A 13623-nucleotide genomic window follows, 5' to 3' on the forward strand; every position below is an offset into this window, starting at 1 on the left:
TGCGTTTGGGTAACAACGCAAATTTCTGTCAGTACACTTGGGAACAGAAACCATGAAGAGAAAAAGAAAGCAAAAAGCCAACTTTAAGAGGCGCCTCAGTAACCTGAAGAATACAAAAGTAACAAAGATGGCAATAGCACTGAGACCAATGGAGAATTAAAGCATCCCTTAAAAACAGATCAAATGGAAAACACTAATAAAGAATTCTAATATAGTTAGCAAACACTAAAGAGGACCTCATTTTAAAGAAAGGAAACAGTGGCTATCAGGATGAAAATTAGATGATAGGTAATATTCCCAAGGTCACAAAACCAACAGGCAGAGTATCCCAATTAAAACCAGGCTTCGATGACACAAATCCTCTGAGACGTCAAAGCCAAAAGACAAAGAAAATATTTGTAATGTTTGTTATATTAAGTTTCCCTATTGTATACAGTTAAGACAAACAAATATAAAGATAATTGTAAGTTTGAATTATAATGGTAATTCAAACTCATTTTTTAAAAATTAAATTTTACTTTCTACCTATGTTCACTGTAAGAACCCAGAAGTAATGACTTGCTAATAGTAATGGGTGCACTGAGTCCTAGTCTGTAGTTTCTGAATTCCATTTTTTATTTATAATACTAGAGCTCCTTGAAGAAATGTCTTATTAAAGCCCTAGGGCAGGGAAATCACAAGGTGACCCAAGAACATCCTAAGTGAGGAAGTGCTGAAAGGTTAAATGGCTCTTATGGAAGATATAGAATACGACAAAGGTATTGCCAAAGTAAGACACAGTTTGAACAAAAAAGGAATGATAGTAAAGAATTATGACAAATTTAGAGAAAAGCCATAAAAAAGAGAAGCAGAGAAAGCAAAAAGGAATTAATCTACCTTACTGAAGAATACCAGTCAATATAGTACATATGCTGACAGCATTAGAATAAACCATTATTTTGGGAGTTGGAGATTTAGCTCAGTGGAAGAGTATAAATCTGGACTTAATGCTAAATAAAATCTGTATACAAAGTGTCTTAGGATATTTTTGACATAATTAGGGAAATAAAAATATGAGCTAATGATAAATATGAGACATAATTATTCGTTTTTAGGTATGATCCTAGAGTAAGTTTCCCATAAATACTGCCTGGTAAACTGAATAAATCAACTTTTAAAACTGTAAGACTATTTTCATTAAATGATTTCATTAGAGTATTTCTACCAAAATATAGGATATTTTTTGTTTCTGTTTTAAAAAAAGATGGAAATTAGTCATTTACTCTTTGTGAAATTAAAGGTGAACATTTTTCAGAAAGAAAAGTTGACCTGAAAAGATTTGAATTAAAACAATCTTCTGCTTTTTACTTATTAAACATTTAAAATAAAAACTTTCGCATTATTTTTGAAAAATGACCAGTCATTCCACTGAGTAATTTAGCATAACAGTTTCTATATTTCTTTTCAACTTTGTTCTTAGACTGGTTGCTGACTAAAAACAACACAAAATGATTCTTTATATTTTATTCACTTTTCATTCAAGGACAAAGCTTCTTGAAAAAAAGCATTTAAAAATTCTGGAAAATACAAATCAACATTATCTTGAGGTCTCTATCATTACCAGAAAGTGTGTATCCTAAACCCAATTTCCATTGTTAGTCAACTTCTTTCAATAAGTGGTAGATATTCATTTCTAGAAAACATTACCAGTAAATTCTATGATATCATAGACTTTTAACTATTCAGACCAAACTGATTAAACCACAAAATGCAAAAGTATGTACCAAACTCCTGGAAGGGAAACCTTAGGACTATTATTAGTGTAGTTTCATCAGTTTATAATCTGAGTTAAGAATAAATGAGGACATTGGATAGGTCTTTTTCCTGTAAATTTCCAGAGCTTTCAGTAGACATAAATAAAAAATGCTTAAAATTAAACTACTGTTATATTTCTAAAGGGGTACTTTGAGACACAGGGATTTACAAAGGAAACAATTACTTTTATAACATAAACATTTCATTTTCCTTCTGCTTAGTGAAGATAACACGACTAACTGCTTGCTTGCTTCTAGGCATTGCCCACACTAAGAAAAACTGGTAATAAAAAAATGGTCCTTATTTTTAAAAGTTCACCACTTTTTGCACAATCACAGAATTGCTGACATGGAAACTAATGTAACATATGTGATCATATTGAGGATATTATGACTCCAAGGAAAAGTATAATTAATTACTAGAAAGTAAAATTGACCTTTAACTCTAAACTTATGTATTTTTCACTATTAGAAGTGTGTGATTAACATATTGTATATATAGACGCATTTAGTGTAATACCAAATAATATACTGTATAACCGGTAAAGAATGGCTTTAAAGTTATTGAATGTTCATTTTTTTTCCAAAGCATGTATTAAGTTTATTATAGAAAATCAGTTCCAGAGATAAAAGGTAAAAAGGTAATAATACATTAAAGTTTACATTATTGCAAATACACTTCATAATATCATTTTCTGTGCCTAATTACCTTAAAATTTAAAAAGCCACTTTCAGTTTTAGAATAGAAAAATGTATTTTTATGGTTGTTAATAACTGTGTTAAATGTAGTGTTATTCTCAGAGTTTAAAAACAATAAAGTTATAACTAGTACTAATATGCTAGCATTTTGTAACCTACTCTCTCACTTTGCCTTCTGTAGCCATACAAAGCTGTAATTCTTCCTTTAGTCCTCACCTTTGAGGAAATTGATTGCAGTTTCCTTTTTTCAGGAGACAGAGCAGTAAATTGCAAAACATACACTACTTTTGCCATGGTATAAATTATGTTCTGATAAAGCTGTCAAAACCTACAAAATGCTACTTCAGTATTATGTAATAAAAACCACTTTGGGCATGTGATCATGCCAGTGCTCATGCCTGCAATCCTAGCTACTCAGAAGGTTGAGATCTAAGGATCATGGTTTGAAGCCAGCCTAAGAAGGAAAGTCCACAAGACTCTTATCTCCAGTTAAACACAAGGAAAGTCTACAAGACTCTTATCTCCAATTAAACACACACACACACACACACACACACACACACACACACACACACACACACGAAGTTGGAGTGCTTTTTAAGTTTACTTATTTTCAGAATACCAAATTTAGGAGATAAATTCGTAAAATATAGCACAGTAATTAAAGTCACCATATGACCTGTGAGATGTTAGCCTTATTATTGTTTAGCAACAAAACAGAGGCTCTTCATTTAGAAGGTTCCTAAATAGATAAGATTGTTTGATACTGTATACACAAAACAGAATTCGAACTACAGTCATAAAACTATATAGGTAATATGTTTAATCAGATGTATTCCTTTTTCTGTACGGCCACAGGGTTTTTGTTTTTAATACTCCTGCCAAACTAATTAGCCACCATTGTTCACAACTATTTCCTGAGTTCCCCACTGGTCTCGGAGCTCTGAGAACACTACTTTCCCTCATATTCTGCCTACTGCTTGGCTGAGCCACAGCTCTACTTCCATTGTAGTGGTAGAGCACTAACCCTGAGCAAAAGAGCTCAAGGACAGCATCTGTGCCTGGAGTCAAGCCCCAGGACTTTCACACCCCCCCAAAAAACTTTTGTAATGAAAATGTTTAATTAGTCCTCATAAAAGTTACATTCTGAAAGAAGATGTATGTATCAGAGAATATGGTTTTCACGTAAGACATTTACTATGTTTAATTCTAAGAACATACTGTATTTTTTTCTGTTTAAAATCTACTAGGAAGTCAGATAACTTTAAAATAAAAAGTTCCATGATTAAAGTAGTTCTGAATATAATCATAAAGATATAAACTTCTGTAACTTCTACTCAAATCCATTTTTGGCATTTTTTACTTGCAGTAAATACTTTCCTACTCTATATTTTCAAATGACAAGTCACTAACATGAAATAACATTTTCAAAATCATAGCATAAGAAACAGAATATGGATCTACATAATCTAAATACACTGGCATAAAGTATTGATTTACATTTAAATAAAAAATAAGGAACTTCTAGCCCTCCTACAATGGTCAGTCAATACTGCGTTTTTGGTGTTTTTTTTAATTTTTTTTTTCATTTTTAAAGAGAGTGTTGAACTGGCCATAGTTAAAAACTTAAATGTGAACAAAAGGAATTTTAATTCTTAAGTCATACTAGTTTAAAATCATGAACTCAATAGACACATGAGGCTACAGAATACTGTAATGAGTTGTGCACATCTACAGTTTAGAAAAGAGAGCTGGGCTGAAGATAAGTAATTGAGAACCACTAAAATATAAAATTTGTTTTGAAGTCTTTAGATCACCAAGGATGTAAGCAAATGTAGGGAACTAAAGAAAGTCAAACTGCACTAGAACAAGCCAGTAAGATGACTAAGAAAAGAGAATCAGCAAAAGAAAATAGAGATTAATGTGATAAGAAAAAAAATAAAGAGAGTGTGGTATCTCTGATACCAAATATATCAAAAAAGTTACCAAGTATATATCAATGCTGTTGATAGATCAAGTAATATAAGGATAAAGAACTGACCGTTGGGATTAGCAACATGAAGGTAAAAAAACACTTATGAGCCAATCCCAAGAACCAAATAAAATGGAGTCTGACCAACATTAACCACGAAAAAGAATCAATGGTATTGATAATACTGAACAAAATCATTTGGGAAGAGTGAAGGCTTACAGAGTAGATAAACTGTTCCTGATACTCTCATTCAGGAAATTATCCTGACAGCCTGATAAGTAGATCCATTCTTCCCACTGGCTAGTCCTAAATATAAGCTGCCAGTTAATTTTCCTAGCTACATATACAGTATTCTTAACAGACACTGTACTTAGATGAACAAAATAGACTGTAGATTGTGCTTAAATGAACAAAATAGAAGAATCCTTCATCTTTAAGAAAGATAATGAGATAAGGAAAAATCACTGGCATGAAAGAAAAGCACAGAAAGTATACACAAATGAAAAATACTGAACCAAATTGGAAACACCAATTTGGAGGGCAGAACTCTGAAATATTAGAAAGATGTAATGACAGGTATAAAATATCTATATTAGAAAAAGTGGAATAAATAAGATATGAGAGATCACAGAAAGAAAAGGATAACTGGTGAATTGAGAGAATTAGAGAACTGAAATAGAGATAAAACAAAGTTTCCACCTGAAAGAATGGTGATGCTATTCCCAGAAACGAGACAGCAGAGTGAAATATGGGAGCTTCTTTTAGGAAACTCATGCTGCTCACTCAGGGTAATAATTACATTTTTGTCACATATGTTACAAAAAGCAATCAGTTTATATATCTTGCTACACATGCTTGAGATTTAATATATTTTTCTCTGAGATTAGGTTTTATATTTCAGTCATGTATATAGCTCTTCAAAAATGAGGCTATAGAAAAATAACTTGTACAATCTTCAAAGCATAAAATAAGATAAATTAAGTTTTTCACATGTCAATTAGAAAGCTTCATAAAATATGAACATTAGAATCTCATTACAATATAAATCCAATTAGGTCATATTTTGGTTATTTTTAAGATTAAACTATGCAGTTTTTATATTTGTTAAAACCCATAAGATAATATTTGAAAATTTTCTACAATTTATGATTATTTTCTGTGATTTCTTTTTTACTTGGCTAATGATACAATATACTATATCAACTAAATTGAGAAGGCCCTTTAAACAAAAGAAATACACCCACATACAAAGAAACATGTTTGACAGAAAAATGTTTAAGGTAAGTTTTGTATTTTGAACAGATAGAGAAAAATGTAGAAAACTGTAAGGTTGGAATGATATGTATGCACAGTGTGTGTGTGTGTGTCTACTGTATAAAAGTGTTTCTTACAAAATGAATGGCTAGGGGCTGGGAAGGTGGCTCAGTGGTAGAGCGCTTGCCTTGCATGCATGAGGCCCTGGGTTCAATTCCTCAGCACCACATAAGCAAAAAGAAAAAAGCTGGAAGTGGTGCTGTGGCTCAAATGGTAGAACTCTAACCTTGAGCTGAAGAGCTGAGGGATAGCGCCCAGGCCCAGAGTTCAGGCCCCACGACTGGGCCACCCTCCAAAAAAAAATGAATGGCTAGGAAAAATAGTGGGCAGATTTAATTTCATGAATTTGCTGATTCAAATTAGGAGAAATGTTTATATTCACACTCTTCTCTTGGAAGACGCTAGGAGAAATATATTATGTAATGGGGATATTAATACTGAAGGTATATCCTTGTACATGAAGAACATTTCATTGAGAATATTACTATTTGCTATAGATAGTTAATAAAAATTATTTTAAAACTAGCAAATTATAAATATATAGAATATATTTTGAATTACTGTCATGTGTAGAAACTCAACTAATTCAAATAACATTAAAAAATATAGGGGCTTTTATTGTAAGTAAGGGGGATAAAATTTAGTATTTAACTAGTATATTAACCCACACCACTAGATAATCTCTTATAAATAATGAATATTAAAATAGTACCTTTTACCTTCAATGTATAGAACCAACATGAATTTTAGAATCCCAAATATTATAACAAAAGAAGCTAACAAGTGGAGTCCAAATCTTTTGGAAGAGGAATATGAAATGGTCATGTATTAAGGGGGAAAAAAATCAAAGCTATTAATATCTTCTCGGTGACCAGAAAAAAAAATCCAAATATAAAATCAGCCCAAGCTGCGCTCCAGTGGCTCACACCTGTAATCCTAGCTATTAAGGAGGCTGAAATCTGAGGATCGTGGTTCAAAGCCAACTCAGGCAGGAAAGTTCGTGTGTCTCTAATCTCCAATAAACCACTATAAAAACAGAATTGGCACTGTGGCTCAAGTGGTAGAGAGCTTGCCTTGAGCTGAAGAACGCAGGAACTGAGCCCAGGCCCAGAGTTCAAGCCCCACGACCGACAAAAAAAAAAAAAAAAATCAGCCCAATACCTAGAACTTTTGTGTTGACTGGTGATTAGAGAAAAAGTACTGAATATCAACATTAGCTTTGGAAATAATTCTTGGTCTTCAGGAGATTAAGTAGTAGAAAAATTCAGATGATTAAGTAGGTTGGACTTGCTATATGACTTACCTATTTGCATCCTGTCTTCATTTTTATCACTTAAAAAAAATTAAACTACTATTACTGAGTTTATGTTACAGAAGTTAAAGATGTTTGTGCTAGTCCTGGGGCTTGAACTCATGAGCCAGGGTGCTGTTACTTAGCTTTTGTGAACAAGGCTAGCACCCTATCACACCTCCACTTTTGGCTTTTGGGTGGTTATTTGGAGATAAGGGTCTCATGGCCTTTCCTTCCTATGGTGGCCTTCAAACCATGATCCTCAGATCTCAGTCTCCAGAGTAGTTAGGATTAAAGGTGTGAGCAATTAGTGTCTGGCTTACCTTCTCTTTTTAATGGGGACTAGCAATTCAGAAATCTTAAATCTTTAAGTTCTTTTTAAGTTCCTCCAGTCCCCTAAGTCTCAGGCTTCCTAGACTGAATTGCAGTGTCTATTTGTCTACCAAAAATTTATTGATTCCTTGAAGGCATGGTCTGGAATATTTTCCCCTAAGTATGGTGAACAAACCCACAGGCTCAACACATGCTAGAAACACACTCTATCTGAGCCAAAACGCAGCCCTGTAGAATGTTCATCTCAACAAATAGTACCAATATACTATTTGGCCTTCTGTGAGTTGATGAAGGCAAGATTAGAAATTTGGTGTTAATTCCTAATCTGAAGTTTATTCCGTTATATATAGTTGCTTCTATTAATGAACAAATGTAACATACTATTAGTGAAGAAGAACTGACCCCAACTTAACCTATACTCTCTGATTTTGACCTGCTATTTTGATTTTAATTATCTTAAGGTTGCCTATCACATTCCTAAGATGGGTTAAGGTTGGTACATGTGGAATGCTAAAGCTTCAAAAGTTAGGTATTTCCAATGAATTATTCAAGTTTGAATATTTGTTTGAAAACTTTTATCTTAAAATTATTTTATCTATATGTCTTCTGGTATAGTTTTAATATAGCTATATTTTATATATAACTATAACCTTATTTTCCTTTTGATACATTCTTTTTCCTATCTTCACTTAAAGTGCTTTATTAAATTATGTCTTAAAATAAGATTCTCATTCCTGAACTTTACAACTTTGGTGCAGGGGGAAGGGGGGTAGCGAGAAGGATTGGGTGGGGGGGCAGGGGGGAAGATGGGAAGGGATGGGAAGGGGAAACAAAGGAGGAGGCTACAATGCTTGATAAGAAATGTACTCATTATCTTGCCCATGCAATTGTAACCCCTCTGTACAGTATTTTCACAATAACAAAAATTAAAAAAAAAGATTCTCATTCCTTTGGCCTCAATGAAAATTACATGATTTCAAAATGAGAGAGGGAGAGAGAAAAAACAAGAACCTCCTGTAACTTTATCTTATATATTCTCATAATATTTTATGGGTTTCAAAGTATTAATATTTTATAATCTTAACAATTCTATAATAGGAAATATACAGATATTTATCTGGCGAGAAGCTAATTACATAAGAAAATAGTTACGGGGGACAGAATTAGGAAACAAGTCCAGATGTTCTGACTTCCAGTCCAATGCTTTTTCTACCATAACATACATGGAAAATAAAGTCTTGTTTTTCAAGTTTTTGACAATCAAATATTTTTTACTCTTATTTTAATATTAGTAAGCACATGTAAGAACTGTCTGTCTATAGAAAGTGGGTTAATCCTGCATATTATCCAACAATTAATTTGTTCCTTTCACCTATCTCACCAGTGAATTAAAATATTGGGATTTTTGGAAAGTTTGAAATCAAGATTAAATAGAACACTCCTTTTCAGTTAATAGTTTAGAGTTCACTAAGAAATAATAACAGAAAGCTCTGCCAACCCTGATAAGCTAAGAAAGTTCTTTGAAGTTCATTTTACTTTTCTTAAAATGGAAACTCCCTTTTAACATCAGCTGTGTTTAGTGAGTCACTTTCCTAATTTTTGCCAAAATGTATTTTTCCTTTGAAATACAAGAACTATCATGTTACTAGCTTAAATGTACTACAACCTCCAAGTTTATAATTAAAAAGATGATATGAAGATTACATGAATGTAAGATGAACCAAATGAGTCATTTTACGTTATTTCACTTATCCATTCAATCTGAATAAAATCTAACTTAAAGCACTGCTGTGAAAAAATTCACTTAATATATAAAATAAAATCCACTATCTTTCAAATATAAGCTTACAAATATGATATTAATCAAAGACTATTCAGCAATCACCTAGAGATTACTAGGTTTAGGTATCATTGAAATGAGGAAGATTAGGCTGAACTCTGAGTGTAAAATACAACAGTGGGAGAGAGGGAAAAGGTACATATCCATGTTCATTGCTGCACTAAAGGTCAGAATAGCCAAGTTATAAAAACAGCCCAGATGCCCTATAATGGATGAATAGATCAAGAAAATGTGATATACACATATTTATATTATATATGTACATCTGTATGTATATACATATATATGTATACACATATATTTATATAAATATACATATATACACACATATATGCATCAACGATGGCATTTTACTCATCCATCAGGAAAAATAATATTATGTTTCTGGAGAGAAATGGATAGACCTGGAAAAGATTATATTGAGTGAAGTAAGTCAGAATCAAAGAGAGAAAATGTTTTCTCTCATATGTGTAAGTTAGATCTAATTTATAAACATATATGAAAACCTATACAAGGCTACATACAAATATAAACAAACTGACTAAAGAATGGTAGAAGCAGGGGAGGATTCCAATGGTGTAATTCCTTTGAACAACTAACTTACAGTTTATTAAATGAAGCTGGAAGCTGAAACATGTTTTGTCAGACAGGATGGAGTCAAGGGGCAGGGAGGGGGTAGATGAATTGAGAGATGAAGGATAGGTAAATATAATCATAATATTCAATGTACATATACAAAAATGATACCAGGTAACTTGAGGTAATGTGTGGGGTTGGGACAGGTGAGGGAAGAATGATGGAAGAGATGACATTAATCAAGATGTACTGTATTCATTAACTGACGTGCTGAATTGAAATCCCTTTGTACAATTACTTAAAAACAATAAAAAATTAAAGTAAAATAGCTCACAGTTTTTAGTAAATTACTGAGCAAATCTTGATGTGGAATACTAATATTAAGAAGGAAAAGTTTGGGAGGCCAGATCTGAAGAGTCCCAGCTAGACATGGAGTTTGAGAAACCTCTTAACTATCCCACTTCTGTGACACATTTTTTATGCTGTAATTTTAAAATTCATCACACTGGCTTATCTACATATTCATTTCTTTCACACTATGAACATGAAGTCCTGAAGACAGAGTCTGTAACATTTATTTCATATCCTTGAGATGACCTATACCAAAGTAATCAATTAAAATAATCTTAGAAAAATGAGGCAGTATTCTAGAATTTGGGAGACATACAAACCAAAGTAAAAAGATTTACTTTTTTAGCAGTCTTCATTACCAAGACTTTACCTTGAACAAATAATATCAGTAAAAGTTTTGGCAGAATATAAGCCCACTTCAGCACTGAGCCTTCCAGAATGTAAGTAAGATCATTTAACTGTGGTGCTTAAGGAAACCTTGCCCCTGCTCCCCTCCCACCCCCCCAGTGGCTGTGGGCTCATACCTAGTAGATTTGTGAACAGATTTCCCTATACTTTACAAAGGCAAACATCAAAAACCTGCACAATATCACTCTATTTACATTATTTTTTCAGGCCTTTATTATACAAATCTAACAGATTTGTACAATCATGAATTATTTGAACAATGCTAAAAATTTAGACTTTGGACTGGGTGCCAGTGGCTTACATCTATAACTCTTAACTACCCAAGAGACAAAGATTTGAGGATCATGGTTGAAAGATAGCACAGGAAGATAAATCCAAGAGACACTTATCTCCAATTAACTAACAACTAGAACAGGAGACAGGATTCAAGTAGCTGAGTGCTAGCCCTGAGAACATGAGGCACTGAGTTCAAGCTCCAGTACTGACCAATACATACAAAGAACAAAATCTTAGAATTCTGAAGACAGAGACAACAAATTCCTCATTTGCGTGTAAACATGACAAAAAAATTCAACCCTAGAGAAATTGCCCAAGATTGTGCAATCATTCAAAAATGGAGTGAGATCTAAAAACAATTCCCAGTGCAGAATTTTTTTCCCTAAAGACTGACATTTTAATGAATAAAATGGATTAGTGTGGCCATTTTGTAAGTGACTAGACATCCCACTTTTATAATTTTCCTATATATTTATGTTTCGATCAACTTTTTAGAAAGCCTATGGCTTATTAAATGGTATCAGGCATATAAGTAAACAAAACTGAATCATATAAAGCCACTTACCATTATCATATAGCTTAATGGTACTGAATGTGAATAGGGGCCTGTATGGCTACGGGAGCTGAAGAAGAAGGGAGCCACTTGTAGGGTTTGTAAGGCTTGCGTTATCATATTCAGCTATCCTTCTATTTTCATCTTTATTCTTTATCTGTTTTGGTGATGATGAATTCTTTTTTTTTTTTTTTTGCCGGTCATGGAGCCTGAATGCTGGGCCTGGGTGCTGTCCCTCAGCTCTTCAGCCTAAGGCTAGTGCTCTACCACTTGAGCCACAGCATCGCTTTCAGCTTTTTCTGCTTATGTGGTGCTGAGGAATCAAACTCAGGGCCTCATGCATGCAAGGCAAGCACTCTACCACTAAGCCACCTTCCCAGCCCAGTGATGATGAATTCTTATTTCAAAGGCTTTTCTCTGTCCTTTTTGCTTTCTCCTCACAAAAAAAAGTGAAAGCATTTTACATTTATTATATACAACTTGTTGGCTAACAGACACATGATTCTTGAAATAAAATTTAAACAAAACAATTAATTTCTAAGCCTTTACTCCAGAAACATGGAATGAAAATTTTTTTTCCCAGAAAAATTCTGAAATCAGAATTGGGTGGTGGAGAGGGGCTCTCTCCATTCTAGTCATTAAAAGAACAAGGTTTAAAGGTAAACCAGATACCTCTTTAGCGTGCAAAAGGGAAAAACGTAAAGGAGTAGTACATGGTACAAACTCCATTTTAAAAATAATGATGATCAGCACAACTTGTGCTAACTTCTGGCAGATATCTAAGACATGAGAAATCAACACTTAAGTTTTAAGATAAGTTAATTATAATAGTAATTACAAATTAGAATCCAAACTATTTTCACACCTAGCTTCACATTTTCATCATGTTTACACTGTACATGTCAGTGTCACCCAATGCTTACAAAGTATTTTAATGATATAGCTTGTCATTTGAATTTTAACAATATATATATTCTTTACAGTTTTGAAATGAAAAGTCTAAGGCTTGCAAATATAATGATTTCTGATTCCAAATATAATATATACTTTATGCAGAAAGATTAAAAAACTTGCATATGTAAATTCTCAATACTTTCAAAAGCTGAAAAATAATATTGCCTTAAATTCCTAAGTATATATGTTTTCAAGCTCAAATTGCTTATAATTTGTTATATTAAAAAGTTGTGGCTGGGAAGTTGGCTCAGGGTATAGTTCTTGCCTTGCATGCATGAAGCCCTGGGTTCGATTTTCTCAGTACCACATAAGCAAAAAAAAACAAAAAAAAACACAAAAAACCTGTCAGAAGTGGTGCTGTGGCTCAAATAGTAGAGTGCTAGCCTTGAGCCTTGAGCTGAAGGACAGCACCCTGGCCCAGAGTTCAGGCCCCAGGGCCACTGAACAACAACAACAAAAAGTTATTGTTTTGTACATCTCATTGTTACAATGGGTCAACCTGTATCCTTGTTTCAGCATATTGTTATTTCCATTTCCCTCCCCAAATTAGAAAAATATATATACAAGGTGCAGAGAACCAGACTCAAATACAGACACTATGTTGAAAACAAACTTTACGACTTTGGGGGTGGGGGGAGGGAGGTGGTAGGGAGGTGGGGAGGAAAGGGATGGTAGAGGAAAAACAAAGGAGGGGGTAACAAGGCTTGATAGGAAATGTACTCATTGCCTTACTCATGTAACTGTAATCTCTCTGTACAGTATCTTTACAATAAAAAAATACTTTAAAAAGTTGTTATCTTGAGACTTAATGGTATGGTTGAAATGTTAAAGCATCTGCCTAGCAAGTTCAAGGCCTCAAGTTCAAACAAGAGCAAAAAAAGTTTTGTAATTTCCAACTGTCTCACTTTTCTTAATGCATTCAGTAACAAGTAAAATAATTCCAAGTATGTGATAGCTAATGAACAGAAAGAGCCATCTTTAAATATAAACACAAACATTCCTTTCGCCAACTGGGTAACTGAGTTACATTCAATATTATATATATTTAAATGTTACAGGTCTTCCAACTTCTGAATTATCTGTTTTATAGAGCACGTATACAAAATACTTACTATTAATTTACCAAATCTAAATTTACTTTAGAAATAACTGCTGTGAGATCACAAAAATGAGATGATAAAATAGAATTTAAGTGTAAAACCTGACCATTAAAATGTTAGGCATTTTATTTCTGAAGAGAAATGTATATTCATAAAAACTAGC

The 13623-nt window shown here is 33.1% G+C and overlaps 1 protein-coding gene across 6 annotated transcripts in view; it reads right to left on the minus strand.

The window, feature by feature from the left end:
- Positions 1 to 13623, minus strand: part of Ahi1 (Abelson helper integration site 1) — a 130309-nt gene that overhangs the window by 43779 nt on the left and 72907 nt on the right. The gene's annotated exons all lie outside the window — the stretch shown is intronic.

The sequence above is a fragment of the Dipodomys ordii genome, unplaced genomic scaffold, assembly GCF_000151885.1.
Source record: "Dipodomys ordii isolate 6190 unplaced genomic scaffold, Dord_2.0 Scaffold97, whole genome shotgun sequence".
Taxonomy (NCBI): Eukaryota; Metazoa; Chordata; class Mammalia; order Rodentia; family Heteromyidae; genus Dipodomys; species Dipodomys ordii.